Genomic DNA, 17,886 nt, shown 5'->3' with positions numbered 1-17,886 from the left:
TTATTCCTAGGTATCTTATGGTTTTGGGTGCAATTGTAAATGGGATCGACTCCTTAATTTCTCTTTCTTCTGTCTTATTGTTGGTGTACAGGAATGCCACTGATTCCTGTGCATTGATTTTATATCCTGCCACTTTACTGAATTCCTGTATGAGTTCTAGCAGTTTTGGGGTGGAGTCTTTGGGGTTTTCCACATAAAGTATCATATCATCTGCAAAGAGTTTGACTTCTTCTTTGCCAATTCAGATGCCTTTTATTTCTTTTTGTTGTCTGATTGCTGTGGCTAGGACTTCTAGTACTATGTTGAATAGCAGTGGTGATAGTGGACATCCCTGCCTTGTTCCTGACCTTAGGGGGAAAGCTCTCAGTTTTTCCCCATTGAGAATGATATTCGCTATGGGTTTTTCATAGATGGCTTTTATGATATTGAGGTATGTACCCTCTATCCCTATACTCTGAAGAGTTTTGATCGAGAAAGGATGCTGTAGGGCGCCTGGGTGGCTCAGTTGGTTAAGCGACTGCCTTCGGCTCAGGTCATGATCCTGGAGTCCCTGGATCGAGTCCCGCATCGGGCTCCCTGCTCGGCGGGGAGCCTCCTTCTCCCTCTGACCCTCCCCCCTCTCATGTGCTCTCTCTCTCTCATTCTCTGTCTCAAATAAATAAATAAAATCTTTAAAAAAGAAAGGATGCTGTATTTTGTCAAATGCTTTTTCTGCATCTATTGAGAGGATCATATGGTTCTTGTTCTTTCTTTTATTAAGGTATTGTATCACACTGATTGATTTGCGGATGTTGAACCAAACTTGCAGCCCAGGGATAAATCCCACTTGGTCGTGGTGAATAATCCTTTTAAAGTACTATTGGATCCTATTGGCTAGTATTTTGGTGAGAATTTTTGCATCCATGTTCATCAAGGATATTGGTCTGTAATTCTCCTTTTTGATGGGGTCTTTGTCTGGTTTGGGGATCAAGGTAATGGTGGCCTCATGAAACGAGTTTGGAAATTTTCCTTCCATTTCTATTTTTTGGAACAGTTTCAGAAGAATAAGTATTAATTCTTCTTTAAATGTTTGGTAGAATTCCCCTGGGAAGCCATCTGGCCCTGGGCTTTTGTTTGTTGGGAGATATTTGATTACTGCTTCAATTTCCTTAGTGGTTATAGGTCTGTTCAGGTTTTCTATTTCTTCCTGGTTCAGTTTTGGTAGTTTATACATCTCTAGGAATGCATCAATTTCTTCCAGATTATCTAAGGAAAATTCACTTTTTTTTTTTTAAGATTTTATTTTATTTTTTAGAGAGCAAGCGAGAGAGAAACAGCATGAGAGGGGAGAGGGTCAGAGGGAGAAGCAGGCTCCCTGCTGAGCTGGGAGCCCGATGTGGGACTCCATCCCAGGACCCTGGGATCATGACCTGAGCCAAAGGCAGACGCTTAACCATCTGAGCCACCCAGGCGCCCGGAAAATTCACTTTTAATAATATTGAGATTTAGGGTTTGGATACAAAACAAGACAAAAGCATCTAAAGGATTTTAAATCTTGTGTCTAACACATTTTCCAGGTGTTAATTTTACTAGGAAATTTGCCTCCACACCCAAAACTAGATGTCAATGTGAAGAAGATTTATAATAGACTGTTGATGAAATAATATGGAATTTGATCCAAAGCAATGAATTCATTTGATGTGGGGGTTGGAGGGGTCAGAATGTCATGTTTGAACACCACATGGTTTAGAAGACTGTGTTTAGGTGTGTTTGTGAGTCCATTCCCAATCCAGAAATAGATATTCACATGAATTTCTTGGGGCTGGGCTCTCAGATGTCCTGGAAGCTTGTCTATAGAAGGTCTGATGCTTGAACAAAGACTATGGAATCTGCATTCAGAAATGCAGAAAGGCATTTTCTTTGGAAAATTAAGAGAAAGAAGGGCAAACATCGACTCAGCTGTTCAACTGGCTTTTCAGGTAGGGGTTTAAATGTTCACATCTGGGTGTGAATAAGCAAATATGCTGAAATCATCCATCTGTGTTGAGGTTTTAGTCCCGAGAGAAAAATTTAAGAAATTATAAGAAAGGGGATTTTAGTCTTAGAAATATATTATCCGGGGCGCCTGCGTGGCTCAGTTGGTTGGGCGACTGCCTTCGGCTCAGGTCATGATCCTGGAGTCCCGGGATTGAGTCCCGCATCGGGCTCCCTGCTCGGCGGGGAGCCTGCTTCTCCCTCTGACCCTCCCCCCTCTCATGTGCTCTCTCTCTCTCATTCTCTGTCTCAAATAAATAAATAAAATCTTTAAAAAAAAAAGAAATATATTATCCAAGATTTTATTAATTTTAGAATACCTGTTTTATTTCTAATGGTACTATGGAGGTCTACATCTCGGTTTCTTATTCTGAAAAATTAGGACTGGTTGGGGAAGAAGAATGGAAGTAATTTGAAAATACAGAATTCTTTAATCTGGCTATTTCCATGCTTAAGCTATCCTCAGAAAGCAATACAGATATACAATTTGACCCCCAGTTTCCTTATTTTATGTATTTACATTTAAAAACAATAATGAATTTGTTTATTTTCTCTGAACTCAGGCAAAGAAATTCAGACTTTCTTCAACAACTACAACAACATGGGGGCACCTGACTGGCTCCGGTGGTAGAACATGCAACTCTTGGTCTTAGGGTTGTGAGTTTAAGCCCTATGCCGGGTGGAGCCTATGTAAACAACAATAACACATTGTATGGGTAAGGAAAATTTTTATTTTTTTTTAATTTAATTTTTTTTATTTTAAGTAGGCTCTACACCCAACATGGGGCTTGAACTCATGACCCTGAAATTAAGAATCACATGCTCTACCGATTGAGCCAGCCAGATGCCCCAAGAAAATGTTTAAATAGGGATACCTGGGTGGCTCAGTCGGTTAAGCATCTGCCTTGGGCTCAGGTCATGATCTCAGGGTCCTGGGATCAAGCCCTACGATGGGCTCCCTGCTCAGCGGGGAGCCTGCTTCTTCCTCTCCCTCTGCCACTCCCTCTGCTTGTGCATTCTCTCTTTCTCCCTGTCAGATAAATAAAATATTTTAAAAAAAGAAAATGTTTAAATAGTAACATGAAAATGATAACCTAAACCAAGGCTATGATTTATCTAATAAATATTTATTGAGCTTCTGCTATGTACATGGCACTATCATGATTAGCCTAACAAACTGAATAAGAAAATGTAGAAGCACTTATAATGTTTGTGAGGACTCTCAGGGTTAAAAGGGATAGAAATACCATTCAAACCAGCTCAAGTGATAAAGAGAATTTATTGGCTCATTTTGCTGAAAAGTTCAAGAATTGCTTAGGTACTGCTGGATCCTAGGTCTTCATGTCTGATCTCTTAGCTCTGCCTTCCTTGAAAAGATTTAGATGAGCTAGAAAGGAAACTCACAGTTTAAAGACATTAAGGTCATATATACAATCACCATTAAGGAAAATCTCCCTTGAGACTCATTTCTCTTGGCTCACTCTCTGTCTTTAAAATGAAAGATTTGATCAAACACAATGAGAAACCACCTCACACCTGTCAGAATGTCTAAAACCAGAAACACAAGAAACAACAAGCATTGGCAAAGATACGGAGAAAAAGGAACCCCCTCACACCATTGGTAGGGATGCAAACTGGAGCAGCCACTGTAGAAAACAGTAAGGAGGTTCCTCAAAACATTAAAAGTGGAATCACCATATGATCCGGTAATTCCACTACTGGGTATTTACCCAAAGAAAATGAAAACACTAATTTGAACAGATCTATGCACCCCTATGTTTATTGCAGCTTTAATTATAATAGCCAAGATATGGAAGCCAAGGTATAGAAGCAACCCAAGGGTCCATCGATTGATGAATGGATAAAGAAGATGTGAGATATGGGGCACCTGGGTGGCTCAGTCGTTGAGTGTCTGCCTTTGGCTCAGGTCATGATCCCAGTGTCCTGGGATCAAGCCCCGCATTGGGCTCCCTGCTCCACGAGAAGCCTGCTTCTCCCTCTCCCACTCCCTCTGCTTGTGCTCCTGCTCTCGCTATCTCTCTCTGTCAAATAAATAAATAAAATCTTAAAAAAAAGATGTGAGATATATACATACACACATGTATATAGATATAGATAATGTAATATTACTCGGCCATAAAAAAGAATGAAATCTTGCTATTTGCAACAACATGGCTGGATCTAGAGGGTATGATGCTAAGTGAAATAAGTCAATCAGAGAAAGACAAATACCATATTATTTCACTCATCTGTGGAATTTAAAAAGCAAAACAAAGGAACAAAGAAAAAAAGAGACAAAAAAAACCAGACTCATAAATATAGAGCACTGGTGGTTGCCAGAGGGGAGGCAGGTGGGAGGATGGGTGAAATAGATGAAGGAGGTTAAGAGTACACTTACCATGATGATCACAGAGTAATGTATGGAATTGTTGAATCACTATATTGTACACCTGAAACTAATATAACATTGTATGTTAATTATGCTGGGATTAAAAAAAGAAAAATTAAAACAAAATTAAATTTTAAAACATTTGAGCTATCACTTCTAAGTTTTCCCCTACCTTCAACATTTAGATTTACAAATAAAAATACAGTAAATTTGAATTCCAGATAAACAACAAGTAATTTTTCAGTGAAAGTGTATACCAAATATTCTATGGGACATACTTATACTAAAAAGTGCTCATTGTTTATCTGAAATTCAAATTTAACGGGGCATCCTGCATTTTACCTGGCCACCCTAATCCTAGACCTAAGTATAATTTATTCATTTGCTCATTCATTTGTCTGTCCTTCTGTCCATCCATTCGTCCATCCATCCATCCATCCATTCATATAGGTACTAACTGGGCACCTGCTATGTGACCAGACACTCTGCTAGGTGCAGGGGACACAGTGATAAGCAAAACCAGATAAGATTCCTGCTCTCATGGGACTTTCAACCTCTCCAGCTGGGGAGAGTGACAATAATCATATAATCACCAAGGTAGATATATAATTGCTCAGTGAGTTAAGTGTGCTGAAGGAAAGGAGAGCGCATTACAAAGGACTAGAGGTCAGTGAAGGCTTCTTTCCCTAAGGAAGTGGTGCTTGAAATGAAAGGTGAAGTCTGGGTTGGATTTAACTGAGTGGGGGAAGAGTACTCAAGATGGAGGAACCAATGAATACTTCTTGTCTATGTTGAGATTAATGACTGTAGAGTTGAACTGAAAGATAGGTTGGCATCCTCTTTGGCAGAGCTAAAGAAAAACATGAGTAGGGGCTGCCTCTCACCTCCTCAGTCATTCTGGCTCCTCTTAGAGTCCCAGGCTTGCTTTGTGACCATAATGGCACACTTCCCATGAGTAGTAGTACCACTGTTACCATAGGTGAACGCTTCTTCAGATGTCAGTATAAGGAAGCATGAGCATCAGAACATACAACTTATGATGCCAGTCCTGAAAAGACGTTACTGGTTCTAGTTCACTCAGTTATCCAAGATGAAACTTCTGCATATTAACCATGAATAACACAAGGATGTGTTTTCTAAGTCAGGAGACCTGGATTCTGGCATTTATCCTGCTTGTAGCTATGTAGGTGAGGGAAGACATGCCATTTAGCCTTGATTTCCTCAGCTAACTAAGGGATTCACACCATGATTTCAGCCTACCTCATTGGACTGTGAGGATTAAAATAACATGGAACCTACTATTTGAAAAATGAGTTTTACTGTTCCTATATTATTGATCATACCAAAATAGTTACTCCCATTGTTTTAGGTGTGGATAACTTCTATACAATATTCAATATGTCCCCTAAAGTTATATTAGGTACACTGAAACTTGAACACATAAATGTGACATGAATACGTGCCTTTCAAGCTTTTTTCATCTGTTTAATAGAATAATCATATAGCATTGGCTCATGTTCCACTGATGTGAAGTTGAAGAAGTTGGTTGCTTCCCAAACACAAATATAAATCTGTTATTACTACTATCATTATAGCTGATGTTTCTTTTTTAACACATTAACTTCCCTCCGCTGAACAAACTGCTCAGTTGTTTGGAGGACTCATGTCGTCATTCCTCTCTTCTCGATGTGTCTTGTTGCTGTTGAACTAAACAATTCTTTAGCTCCCAGGATGCTTATTTAATAAATGATGCTGTGCAGTTCCCAAAGAAAGACTTCCAATTTTCCTCTTGTGTGATGGCTGTGATCAAGCTCCAGCACCCTGCAGTCTGGTTCAATGAGAATGTATACTGGGAACTCACTCACTACCTTGCTTGCTGTATTTAATCTGTTAAATTCTATTAACTGTAGCGGTACCTGATGTTTTTCGTCTTCTCTTAACAATTTTCTCCTCTACTTAACCCCAAACTTGGAGAAAAAGGTTAATTGCTATATATTTTTTAGTAAATTTTCTCTGAATTTTATAAGATGCTATGAAGGTTATCGGTATTTCATGCAACTCTTAAAATGCACACACACACGCATGCACGTGTGCACACGAAATTCATTCTGGCTAGAACTTGAGTGGAAATAATAGTTGATGGACCAAAATGATAGAGTCATGGAGTTATCAGAGATATTGAGATCAAGTTCAAATTCTTCATTTCACAGATGAAGAAACTGAGGTTCAGAGAACTTACATGATGTAGCCAAGGTCACATGACAAAGGCAGCGCAAAAATATAGACCTCCTGAGAACCAAATCCAGCCCACCCCTGCCTGTCTGTGGAAATAAAGTTTTGTTGCAACACAGCCACAGCCACTTGTTCTATTGTTGATGGCTGCATTTGTGCCATGCTGTCAGAATTGAACAGGTTGTTTTTGTTTTGTTTCACATTTTATTTACCTTTTTTTGGTGCAAAAAGGCGGTTTTATTAAAGCATAAGGACAGGACCCATTAGTTACTTATTTTTTAATTGAGGTATAATTGACATACAACATTATATTAATCAGGTATACAACATAATAATTTGATATTTGTATATATTGCAAAATGATCAGAGAAGTTTTAACAGAGATTATGTGGTTAACAGAACCTAAAATATTTACTAGACCTCTGCCTCCAGCCGGTGAAGGGACACGAAGTGTATATGAAGTGGGTGCTGGGGAGGTGGTGGGGGCAGCCAGGCCTGGAGTGGTGCACATCATTTCTACTCCCATTCCATTGGCAGACATTAGTAATATGGCTCCACTTAGATGCAAGGAGGGTTGGGAGATGTAGTCCTGAGTAGCTGATTCCCAGTGCAAATTCAACCCTAAGGAAGTGAGTGGGATCATGATTTTGATGGACAGCAAGCTGTCTATGCCATAGCTATGCCTAGTCAGGACCTGTTTGTCTCTTGTAGTGTGGTAGACACATTTGGCAGCTATCTGCTCAGTAAATGACCCCCATCTCTGAGAAGTATAGCTTTCCAGAGGGTGGGCCCCTTTGGCCATGTCTTTACTATCTAACACCACCACTTGCCATAGATAGTTATTGAATTAAAGGATGATATTGGCTCCAAAGATCTTTCTAGAAATTTTGATCACATACTAAGAGATGACAGTTTTTCTGTTTTTTTGTTTGTTTGTTTGTTTGGTTGTTTTTTTTTTAAGTATTCTTCATTTACTAAACTTTTTAACTAAAATGGTATATACAGACCCTCACTAGAGGCCACATTTTGTTTTAAATCGATTCCAAATGTTACATATGTCTGGGCCTTTAAAAATAATACACACAGCTTATTAGGCTAGGCTAGATGTATAGCACCATAAAAATAAAAATTGCCTGTAATTGGTAATACACATTTCACAAAGTGGAAAAGCAAAAGGTTACTATCTTTTAGTATTCTTCAACACAATGTAAAATGCAAGAATAATAGTATAAGCATTTTAATTAGGAAAATATATGAACACAGTGGCTGTGGGGCAACCATATTGAGCCCCCACAGAAAAGCAGAGAAAACCACACTGAAGAATAAGTGACGGATGATGCAGATGCACAGAGAAGAGACAAGAGGCCATGTGGTTCCATGAAGAGTATAGCTTCTTTAGCTCTTAATGGTTTTTGGATTCCTGGCTGTCATTCTGCTTGAGGCCCATCTGTACTTCCTACCTTTGAGACTTTTAAGTTATCCATTTCAGTGGACATATATGCTTTTGTCTACCCTGCGCCCTTTCCTTTGTTTGGGGGATCAACTCCTCCTTCATCCCATGCCAGTTCCAACATGTAATCACACGATCTTGCTTTTTTATCCACAGTGATTGATCCTAGGGAGATGCACATGACCTAAGCCAGGACAATCAGAGTCTTCTTCTGGGATATTTGTGAAATGGAAATGGAAGAGAGAAGCTCTTTTCTCCAAAGAAGGGAAATCAGCAAACTATGTCCTGGCCAAATTCAGAGTACTGCCTGTTTTGTTTTTATTTTTATTTTTTAAATTTTTATTTTTTTGGTTTTTTTTTTTTAAGATTTTATTTATTTATTTGAGAGAGAGAGAATGAGAGACAGAGAGCATGAGAGGGAGGAGGGTCAGAGGGAGAAGCAGACTCCCTGCTGAGCAGGGAGCCCGATGCGGGACTCAATCCCGGGACTCCAGGTTCATGACCTGAGCCGAAGGCAGTCGCTTAACCAACTGAGCCACCCAGGCGCCCTGTTTTTATTTTTTGAAATAATTATGGACTCACAGGAAATTTCAGAAATAGTAGGGAGATCCCAATACCCATCATTAAGCTTCACCCAATGACATCTTATGTAATTATCATATATTATTAATACCATGAAATTGACACTGACACAATATTATTAACTAGACTGCAGACCTTACTCAGATTTCACCAGCTGTTCACTTTCTTTTTGTCTTTATGTATAGTTCCATGGCATTTTATCATGTGTATAGAATCCTATAACCACCATCATGATCAAGATACAGAACTGTCCCATCACCACAAAAGAACTCCCTTTTGCTACCCCTTTTTAATAACATACTCCCCACTTCCTTCTCCAAACCTGGCAACCACTAATCTCTTCTCCATCTCTATAATTCTGTCATTTCAAGAATGTTATATAAGTGGGAACAAACAGCACATAACCTTTTGAAATTGGGCTTTTTCACTCAGCATAATACCCTTGAGAGCCATTCAAGTTGTTGTGTGTATCGATAGTCTGTTCCTTTTTATAGCTGAGTAGTATTCCATCTATAGATATATAACAGATTGCCTAACCATTCACCTTTTGAAAGACATTTAGGTTGTTTCCAGTTTCTGGCTATTATAAATAAACATTCATATATGGTTCTTATGTAAAAAGTTTTCATTTTCTAGGATAAATGCTCAGCAGTGCAATTGCTATGTCAAGTTTACACTGAACTTTTTAGGACATTGTCAGACTTGCAGCAACTCTGGAAAACAGTATGGAGGTTCCTCAAAAAGTTGAAAATAGAGCTACCATACGACCCAGCAATTGCACTACTGGGTATTTACCCCAAAGATAGAAATGTAGGGATCCGAAGGGGCACATGCACCCCAATGTTTATAGCAGCAATGTCCACAATAGCCAAACTATGGAAAGAGCCAAGATGTCCATCAACAGATGAATGGATAAAGAAGATGTGGTATACATATACAATGGAATATTATGCAGCCATCAAAAAAACCCAAAATCTTGCCATTTGCAACGACGTGGATGGAACTGGAGGGTATTATGCTGAGTGAAATAAGTCAATCAGAGAAAGACAAGTATCATATGATCTCACTGATATGAGGAATTCTTAATCTCAGGAAACAAACTGAGGGTTGCTGGAGTGGTGGGGGGTAGGAGGGATGGGGTGGCTGGGTGATGGACATTGGGGAGGGTATGTGCTATGGTGAGTGCTGTGAATTGTGTAAAACTGATGAATCACAGACCTGTACCTCTGAAACAAATAAGACATTATATGTTAAAAAAAGAGAGAGAGAGAGAAGATAGTAGGAAGGGAAAAATGAAGGAGGGGGGGAATCCAAGGAGGAGACAAACCATGAGAGACTACGGACTCTGAGAAACATACTGAGGGTTCTAGAGGGGAGGAAGGTGGGGGGATGGGTTAGCCTGGTGATGGGTATTAAAGAGGGCAGGTACTGAATGGAGCACTGGGTGTTATACGTAAACAATGAATCATGGAACACTACATCAAAAACTAATGATGTAATGTATGGTGATTAACATAATAAAATAAAATTAAAAAAAAAAGAAAAGAAAGAAATTGCCAGAATGATTTCCAGAGTGGCTGTACCATTTTACATTCTTACCAGCAATATATGAGAGATCTAGCTTCTTTGTATCCTTCTAAGTAATCAGTACTGTCAGTATTTTTTTTAAGATTACATTTATTTTTGAGAGAGAGAGAGAGGGAGGGAGCACAAGTTGCGGGGGAGAGGCAGAGGAAGAGGAAAAGCAGACTCCCTGCTGAGCAGGGAACCCGATGCAGGACTCGATCCCAGGACCCTGGGATCATGACCTGAGCTGAAGGCAGACCCTTCACCGCTTCATCGACTGAGCCACCCAGGGGCTCCAGTACTGTCAGCATTTTTATTTTAATCATTCTAATAGGATTGTAATAGTATCTCATTGTTTTAATTTGCTTTCCCTCTGGCTAGCAATTTTGAACATTTTTCATGTGCTTAGTTACCATCTATATATCTCCTTTGGGAAAGTGTCTATTCAAGTCTTCCCCCATTTTCTAACTGGATCATTTGTTTTCTTACTGTTGAGTTTAGAGAATTTTTTATATATTTTAGATATGGATTCTTTGTAAGATACATGCTTCGCAAAATCTTTTATTCTATTTTGTCTGCTATCTGTTTTTATAAATAAATTTTTATTGGAATTCTGTTTTACTTTTATAAACGAAATTTTTATTGGGACATAAACTTGCGTATATTTACGTAAAAAAATATTTATGTATTGTCTATGGCTACTTCCATGCTACACTGGCAAAATTGAGTAAGGTGCAACAGAGACCATATGAGAGACACCAGAGACCACTAGAAGCCTGCAAAGTCTACAATTATTTACTATCTGGACCTTTACAGAAAGTTTGCTGGCCCCTGCTCTAAAGTGGGGGAGGGGGAAAGATGAAAGCCTAGAGCTGCCAGAAGCCATGTTCCTCCACACATGAAGAAAGTCAATGTAGAGTAGAAGAGAATAAGGCAGATTTCCATGGAAATTAAAGGTAAGACCAGGAAGTTTGAGTCCAGGTTGCAGACCATTTTGTCTATGCTCTACCACTTCTGTGGAAGCCAACAAATTTCCCCTTTTGCCTAAGCTGTTTCAGATTGTGTGGGGGCAGGATGGAGACTTGCCATAGGGCATAGACAGTGTAAAGGAAAATCAGGATGAGGACCACTGACCAGCCTCAAATAGCCATCTTCGGATTTTCAAAAACCATTTGTCTTTAAAACTCAGTGGAGCTGATGACAGCTCCTGGTTTCTAGTATCTTTCAATTTAATAGTAGATCTGTATTCTTTTTTCATTTATCCCTTTACAATGAGTTGGGTTTTTTTTTTATAAGTGAGTGATAGTTGTGTTTCCTCTGTGTTATACAGAGAGAGAGAGAGATTTGAAGAAATTGGCTCATGAGATTGTGAAGGCTGGCAAGTCTGAAATCTAGGGCAGGTCAGTACGCCAGAAACTAGGCATGAGTTGATGGCACAGCCTGGAATCTGAAATGTATGGGACAGACCAGCAGCCTGAAAACTAAGGCAAAATTTCTATGTTATAGTCTTGAGACAGAATTCCTTCTTTTTTAGGAAACCTCAGTTTTTGGCTCTTAAGATCTAAAGAGCCAAAGGTCCTTGGGTGGCTCAGTCGTTAAGCATCTGCCTTCGGGTCAGGTCATGATCCCAGGGTCCTGGGATCGAGCCCAACATCAGGCTCCCTGCTCGACGGGAGGACTGCTTCTCCCTCTCCCACTCCCCCTGCTTGTGTTCCCTCTCTCGCTGTGTCTCTCTCTGTCAAATAAATAAATAAAATCTTTAAAAAAAAAAAATCTAAAACTGATTGAATGAGGCCCACCCACATTATTGAGGGTAGTCTCCTTTTCTTAAAGTCAACTGATTGTAGATATTAATCACATCTATAAAATACCTTCCCAGCAACTGGGCACCATAGCCTAGCCAGGTTGACACACAAATTTAATGATCACAGGAAGATAAAACAAAATTACTGCTTAATTATTATTTTTTTTATTGAAATCCAGTTTGGGGATTTTCAGCCACATTTATTTATTACTTACTTATTTAACATCGACTATGTACCCAGCTCCGTTAAGATATCCATAGAGCCACCTCCATCTGAAATGTTGCTTTCAAGTAGGTCCCAGGGGTACAACACTCATAGAAACTCCTACAGGCCTAACGGCTCTCCCTCCCAGTCTCAAGGAAGCTAACACTCTCCACTCTGGGGGACCCACCACAATCTACCTCACCAGTCAGCCACCTCATTGTGCTTCAGGGAGCAAGCTTAGCTTAGCTCCTTCAAGGGTTAACCTTTAAAACAAAACACTGACTGGGCGCCTGGGTGGCTCAGTTGGTTAAGCGACTGCCTTCAGCTCAGGTCATGATCCTGGAGTCCCGGGATCGAGTCCCGCATCGGGCTCCCTGCTCGGCAGGGAGTCTGCTTCTCCCTCTGACCCTCCCCCCTCTCATGTGCTCTCTCTCATTCTCTCTCTCTCAAATAAATAAATAAAATCTTAAAAAAAAAAAAAAGGGCACCTGGGTGGCTCAGTTGGTTGAGCGACTGCCTTCGGCTCAGGTCATGGTCCCGGGGTCCTGGGATCGAGTCCCGCATCGGGCTCCCTGCTCTGCGGGGAGCCTGCTTCTCCCTCTCCCACTCCCCCTGCTTGTGTTCCCTCTGTCAAATAAATAAAATCTTTAAAAAACAAAACAAAACAAAACACTGACTAGCCCCTAAAAGCCTCTAAGAAGATTTTAATCCTCTTCTCTGAAAGGGGAAGTGATGGGGTATGAGGTTGTGGGGTGTGGGGGTTGGAAAAAAAGAGGCTAGCCTCAAGAATCCAAGGGTTTGGCTCTCCTTGCAGAAGGCAGGAAGAGAAAAGAATGACCTTTTTATTTTGTTTAATCTCCTACAACTGTGAGACAATGTAGATTTAAATATCTTCATCAATTGCCCTGGCTATGACTTTTATTCAGTTCTAGAAAAGAGCAGAGCTGAGTCAAATGGTGGTGAGAGAACTTGCCAGAGTCAGGCATCTGAGTTCTAATCCCAACTTTGCTATGATTTATAAATACGTGTTGAATGAGTAAGCAAATTGCCTCAGTGATGTGGGGTTTACCATTACCTCTTACTACATCTCCTTCATTTGCAAAACAGCAATGGTAATTATGATATCTGCCCTACTTCTCTCAGAGAATCACTGTGAAGATTTTTAAAAGGAGGAAAGGAAAAGAATTTTGAATGAGTACAAAGATTGGTTACTGTGAGCGGCAGAATAATGGCCTCCTAAAGCTATCCATGTCTTAATCCCCCGACCTGTGAATTTGTTACATTAAATAATAAAGAATTCCGATTGCAAATGGAATAAAGGTTGCTAATTGGCTAACTTTAATTTAGGGTTATCCTTGATTATCTGGGTGGGCCTAATGTAATCACAGGGTTTCTAAATGTGGAAGAGGGAGGCAGAGAGTTAGTGTCTAGGGTTAGCAATGTGATGTGAGAAAGATTCAACCAGCCATTGCTGGCTTTAAAGATAGAAGAGGACCCAAGCCAAGGAATGCAGGTGGCCTCCAGCTGGAAAAGAAAACAAATTCTCCCCCTAGAGCCCCCAGATCTACCCTGCCAACACTTGATTTTAGCCCAGTCAGATCCATTTTGGATTTTGAATGGTAAGATAATCAATTGTGCTGTTATAAGCCACTAATCTTGCAGTAATCTGTTACAGCACCCATAGAAAATTAATACAATTGGGTTAAAATGTTTTAGATGGCACTGGTCCTTAACACCCTAGAACAAAAAATGGGTCTCTCTAGACTATTAACCATAATCGGGTGTTTGTTATGCAAACTAAGGTATCCATGGGTAAGGCTCCCAGTTTTTAGTTAATTTGAAATATCATAGTACCCACCATCAAGTACATTATATTGATATGCATTTTACATGTTTGTGTTTGCTGTGGATCAGTGCTTCTTAAAGTGAAGTGTGAGGGTGTATTAATCCCCTAGGGCCGTCATAATAAACTGGCGTGGCTTAAAACAACAGACATTTATTATCTCACAGTTCTGGAGGCTAGAAGCCTAAAATGAAGGTGTCAACGGGGACAGACTCCCTCTGAAGGCTCTAGGGAAGACTCCTTCCTTGCCTCTTCTAGCTTCTGGTGGTTGTTTGGTGTCCCGTGGTTCATGGGAACATAACTCCAATCTCTGCCTCCATCTTCACATGGCCTTATTCCCTGTGCGTCTCTGTGTTGTCTCTTTCTCCTTCTAAAGACATCAGTCTGGGATTTAGAGCCCATCCTAATCTAATATGACTTCATCCTAACGTGATCACATCTGCAAAGACCTTATTTCCAAATAAGGCCATGTTCATAGGTACCAGGAGTTAGGACTTCAACTCCCTTTTAGGGGGACACAGTTCAACCCAAAACAGAGGGCTACTTCCTCAGAATCCCTGTTGTGCTTATTAAAGATGCAAATTCCGGGGGCCCACCCCATACCACCTGATTGGGTTTCCAGGGATGAGGCCAAAGAATCTGCTTATTTAACAAGCTCCTCTCATGAATATTAGTCACCTAAACTTTCAGAACCATTGATATGTTCAGTGGTTTTACTTTTCATAATTTAAAATGGTAAGGAAAGATAATTTAGCTTAAAGCCACTTTGGTCTTCCAAATATTTGTTGTATATATTTATAGAAGTAAAAAATGCAGGAAGCTCTCCTCCTGTGTACAATGGTATCCACAATTTCCACAGGATGCTAAAGGCTCCCAAGAAAAACAGCAGGTGTTCAAATAGTTCCATAAACTCAAAGCTGACCTGTTTTTACTTTCAAGCTTCTCTGAAATGACCTCCAAGTTGGGAAATTCTTGGCCTAGGAACAGAAGAGGTACCTAACAAAAACACTGATGTGAAGGAAAAAGAGAAGGTGGCCTTTGAGCCCCTGCAACACAACATGGCCCCAAGAGAAAGAAACAAGCCCTGACATGTTTTCTGAGAGTGATACAGGTGCCTATGAGGAGGTGGCCCCGGGGGTGGGAGGGGGCAGGGTTGGGGGAACAAAGGAACAGAGAGAAATTCTGGGGAATCTGACAGAGGCAACTCAAGTTCCTGGGAAAGTTCTGTGTTGTGTTTGTCTCTCCTCTGAGACTGTTAGCTCTGAGCCAACACAACTGTTATGTGTGTGTCCTAAATAAGTAGCATCCCTCCCTTTGTTTTCTCTAGCCAAGATTTATTTGAAGAATATTAAAGTACATAGGTTGTATATTGAAATACCAGGAAAGATGTTTGCCAAAATAGAAACAGTGGCTATCTCTGGATGGTGGGATTTTAGGTGGTTTTTACCTTTATAATTTTTGTTTGTTTTTTTGTTGTTGTTGTTGCTGTTGTTTTAGAACTTTATAATTTTCTGTGTCTGGTTTTGTTTTAATGAGCATTTATGATTTACAAAATCAAAAAATAAGCCACTATAATTGTAAGATAGTGGTGTCTACAAGTACTTTGTGCATGTGAGATGGTAGATAAAATAATAGCAAACAACTGAGTTAGTTGTGAATAGAAGTCCAATCCATTAATTAAGATTCTTTTGTTCTCCGTGGCAGACCATCATACCATGAAGTAAGTCAGGAACAATCCAAGGAAAAAGAAAGAGAGCCCTGTGGCTCTCTCAAAAATGGTTTTATTTTCTCCCTCTTCCCCTCCTACATCTCAAATCTGAGGATAAGAAGGAAGGAAGAGAGGAGGTGAGTCAGGAGAGGAGTGGGGGGTTGGGGGTGGCCTGCTGTGCCCAGGGTGTGGCTGAGATTAGGGGCAGGGAGCCGAGGGATTGGTTGGAAAATGGATGGAGAGCTGGAACACTCTGTCAAGCCTATAGGGCAGCTTGCTGAGATTTTTATTTACTTATCAAGTGTAGACCAAACAGTATTGTATTAAGAAAAAAATATTTGACTACTGGTCCAGGTTTGGGGTCCCTACTCTTTTTTTTTTTTTTTTTAACGCAGAATCCCATGCCTTATCGGATGTCTTTACTTAACATGGAAATAAAAGTAGTCCCTGGATATTATCCCAGCTCTTTTATAATGCTTTCTAGAACATTTCTAGCCAACAGGGTGTTTATAGTGTTTAAAGTTTTAAAATACAAACTTACAGAATTAAACTTATATTTTTATTTTCTATGTATTTTGACAGGTAAAAAATAACTTTGTAATTTTCACCACACAGCAGTATATACCCATAATCCACACTTCCAACCATGACATGGTTTTTACTGGGGTAGGGATATGCTAGAATGACTAGAGACTTACTTCAAAACTCATCCTTACACAAAGACCCTTTGAAATTAGAGTGTCTGTGGAAGGGAAGAGAGTGGGGAGATGCCAAGATGAAGCATGAAAGGAGCAGACTCTAACAATTTTTTTAAAAAAAGAAAGATGTAAGCTGTTAACACTGTGTGTAAGGGACATAGCATTTGGAAAAGTAATAGGTGCTGGAGGCAAAGACAAACATTCCAGAGCAACATGAATGTTCTAGTGAGGTGAGGGGGAGGAAGAGAGGCTTTGCCAGGGTAGGTAGCTGGGTTGTCCTGGTGTGTAGCTCTGAGCCTGGGACCTACTTTTGGAACCCTGCTGAGAAAGGCTCATCCATCCAGTGTCCAGGAACTCAAGAGGGCAATGGCCAGAGTAGATCAAGGAAAGGGAGCCTGAGAAACAGGCAAGAAAAAAATTGGTACTTAGCACTCTGCTTACTTCTAAAAAGTGTGTGTGACTGATCCTAGAGAGAAATTATTACTTGCCTTCCAATAGCCACATGTGACTTCTTTGACCTCAGCCATAGCAACTTCTTACTAGACACGTTGCCAGAGGCAAGGGAAACAAAAACAAAAATGAACTATTGGGACGTCATCAAGATAAAAAGCTTCTGCACAGTGAAGGAAACAATCAACAAAACTAAAAGGTATCCTATGGAATGGGGGAAGATATTTGCCAACGACATATCTGATAAGGGGTTAATACTCAAAATCTATAAAGAGCTTACCAAACTCAACATCCCAAACCATATAATCTATGGGGAGTCTGCTTCTCCCTCTCCCTCTGTCCCTCCACTCCTCCACTTGTGCTCTTTCTCTCTCTCTCAAATAAATAAAATCTTAAAAAAAATTAAGAACTTACTAAACTCAACACCCAAAAAACAAGTAATCCACTTAAGAAATGGGCAGAAGACATGAATAGATACTTTTCCAAAGAAGACATCCAGATGGCTAACAGACACATGAAAAGATGCTCAACATTACTCATCATCAGGGAAATACAAATCAAAACCATGATAAGATACCACCTCACACAGGTCAGAATGGCTAAAATCAACAATACAAAAAACAATAGATGTTGGCGAGGATGAGGAGAAAGGGGAAGCTTCTTACACTGTTGGTGGGAATGCAAACTGGTGTAGCCACTCTGGAAGGCAGTATGGAGGTTCCTCAAAAAGTTAAAAACAGAACTACCCGATGATCTAGCAATTGCACTACTAGATATTTACCCAAAGGATACAAAAATTAAGATTCAAAGGGATATATGCACACTGATGTTTATAGCAGCATTATCAACAATAGCCAAACTATGGAGAGAACCCAAATGTCCATTGACTGATGAATGGATAAAGAAGATGTAGTATGTGTGTGTGTGTGTGTGTGTATTGGAATAT

At 40.0% G+C, this 17,886-nt stretch overlaps 1 long non-coding RNA gene across 3 annotated transcripts in view; it reads right to left on the bottom strand.

The window, feature by feature from the left end:
• Positions 1-1,450: 1,450 nt before the first annotated feature.
• The window catches only part of LOC135363890 (uncharacterized), a 43,386-nt gene continuing 26,950 nt past the window's right edge, over positions 1,451-17,886 (bottom strand). The window contains exons 4-5 of one of the 3 annotated variants that reach the window (XR_010410184.1): positions 4,412-4,469; positions 1,451-3,043 (exon numbers count right to left, since the gene is read on the bottom strand). This is a non-coding gene — a long non-coding RNA (uncharacterized LOC135363890). The other 2 variants (XR_010410182.1, XR_010410183.1) reach the window with 2 other exon arrangements.

This window comes from Mirounga angustirostris, unplaced genomic scaffold, assembly GCF_029215605.1.
Source record: "Mirounga angustirostris isolate CCGP_5_RB_7025 unplaced genomic scaffold, mMirAng1.0.hap1 SCAF_3, whole genome shotgun sequence".
In the NCBI taxonomy this organism is placed as follows: Eukaryota; Metazoa; Chordata; class Mammalia; order Carnivora; family Phocidae; genus Mirounga; species Mirounga angustirostris.
This window is presented reverse-complemented; position numbering and strand designations above follow the sequence as displayed.